This window comes from Oncorhynchus clarkii, chromosome 3 (assembly GCF_045791955.1).
Source record: "Oncorhynchus clarkii lewisi isolate Uvic-CL-2024 chromosome 3, UVic_Ocla_1.0, whole genome shotgun sequence".
NCBI lineage: Eukaryota > Metazoa > Chordata > Actinopteri > Salmoniformes > Salmonidae > Oncorhynchus > Oncorhynchus clarkii.
This window is the reverse complement of record NC_092149.1, coordinates 29,116,492-29,118,822: the sequence shown is the minus strand read 5'-3', so window position 1 is coordinate 29,118,822 and position 2,331 is coordinate 29,116,492. Positions and strand designations below refer to the sequence as shown.

Sequence of the window (2,331 nt, the reverse complement as noted above, 5' to 3'; positions counted from 1 at the left end):
CACTGGTGAATTGTCAATAGTTGCCTTATTGCTCACTGGGTGTACCCAGCTGTAATCCCAGTAGGCTTTGCTTGTGTATTGAAATTTACACTGCTCCCTCTCTCTCTTTCTTTATCAGTTCTCACTGAGAGGCCAGCAGGGATTCACTCTAGTTGAGAGTTTGAGCAAGGAAGCAGGCCACAGTCCGACAATTACCAACAGCTCTACGTAAATTCAGATACGAATATACTGTAGGGTGGTAGGTAAATCAACTATATGGGCCTAACTGTTAAGACTTTGGTATTGCTGTTGAACATTTCCTCCATTTTAACTAAGGGCTTGGACTGGGGGATGATTGGTTGTCTATATTTTAAATGGATCTTCAATAATACTTTAGTTAAGTGTCAGTAGAAAGGTGTCAATTTAGTCAAAAGTAATTCTATAGACCATAGACTTTATCATGTCCAATGTAAATTAAACATACTCTTGACCATGACCTTATGGTCTTTTCTCAGATGTAATACTGGTATGTGTTATGCACTGAATAATAACAATACCAGCAAAAATGGCCGGTCAGCTACAGAAGATCGTAGCAGTGATAGAGTCTGTAATGGAAGTGTTTGAACAGGGAGCTGAGGTGGTGGCCAGTATTGCAGGTGACATCTTCCTTGTTTTCGCCATCGCTGCTCCCATAATGAAATTGCTCCTGAACAATGTGGAGAGCAAGGAAGCTGCGTTCATGAATGAGCAGTTCCAGAAGATTTGTGAACGCCTGGAGTGTCACGGACGTCGTCGTGGAAATGACCGGACCATGGTGCAGCGCGGTGAGCGTACATTTTCCTTTATTTATGTAAATGTCGCCAACAAAACAAGAAACAAAGAAACGACCGTGAAGCTTACTAGGGCTATAGTGCCACTAACAAAAATAACTACCCACAAAATACAAAGGAAAAGTATGATTCCCAATCAGAGACAACAATAGAACAGCTGTCCCTGATTGAGAACCATACCCGGCCAAAACATAGAAACAGAAAACATAGAAATAAAGAAACTAGAATGCTCACCCTAGTCACACCCTAGCCTACCCAGAATAGAGAATAAAAGCCTCTCTATGGCCAGGGCGTGACATGGAGGTGGTTTCAGAGGAGATGCAGCGGATTGACGAGGAGATCGAGAAGAGCAGAGTGGACGCTGCCTAATTTTCTGTAGAGGAGAACATCTTCAACCAGTTCCGCAAGTACATGGACATCCGCAATGCCAAACCCAAGTTTGGTGAGATGAAGAAGAAGCTTTTCGTGAAGAGGTGAAGAAGAAGCTTTTCATGGAGCATTTTGTCAAAACAGGTGGTGACAAAAACCTAATTAACCTCTGCAGTGCCGTGATGTGAGACAACTTCTCTGGAGAGTCAGTTTTGGAGATTGATTTTAACTATGAGGAGAAAAGTCGACGCGCAATATAAGACTTATGTGTGATTGAATCCAATATTTTACATAGGCCTCATCGCTCTGATGGGCTACACCGCTCTAAAGGACTGTGATGACGAAGAGAAGCTTCTTCAAGACTGGGGTGAAAAGATGAAGGATGTACAGGTGAAAATGAATGCTGTCATTGAGGACTGCATCACCAGCTTCCCCAAGCAGTCTGAACTGGATTCCCGGAGGTTGGTTAGGGACCATTCTGACCTGAGCAACCAGCAGCTGGCAGACGCCATTTTGGAGAAGCTGAAAAGAAAGTATGACTGGGTGTGCTGGTCTGTCCGTATATTCAGCTCCCCTTCGGGCCTGTTCTCCAACAAAAAAGACATCCAGTGCCCCACAAGGAAAAGTTGCTTTCAGGTGCCAGCGACAGATGAGAAGCTGAACGTCATGAAGTCCTACAGTCCCTCGCCCGAGCCTCTGAACAAGGCCCACATCCAGTAGCTGATCCAGGGTCAGAAGAAACTCACCGTAGTGGGTACAGCTGAGCTCCTGTTTGAGCAGTTGCCAGGTCCATGTGCAGTCCACACAGTCAAGACTTGCAAAGACCTGGCTTGTGCCTGAAGCTTTGCCGAAGAGCTACACTACTGGGAGGAGCACAATAGCTTTTATGTTTGCATTCACTACAATTTACGTTTTCTCACTTAAAAATGAATTCATAATTAGCCATAGCTCCCAGGGTTATATTCAGTCCAATTTGATCTTTGCACCAAGACTGACATTGACAAGTACTTTCTCTCTTTCTCAGTTGAGTTCCGATCGCCAGCTATACTAATGAGGAGGAACATAGGCATAACACTTATAATAAAGCAAGATACTTACCAACAACTGTTTTACCTATTAATCTATTCTTTGTCAAATTAAATGTACTAAAATA

The 2,331-nt window shown here is 43.5% G+C and overlaps 1 pseudogene; it reads left to right on the top strand.

The window, feature by feature from the left end:
- Window positions 1-544: 544 nt before the first annotated feature.
- Window positions 545-2,102, top strand: LOC139405553 (protein rapunzel-like; annotated as a pseudogene).
- Window positions 2,103-2,331: the final 229 nt, after the last annotated feature.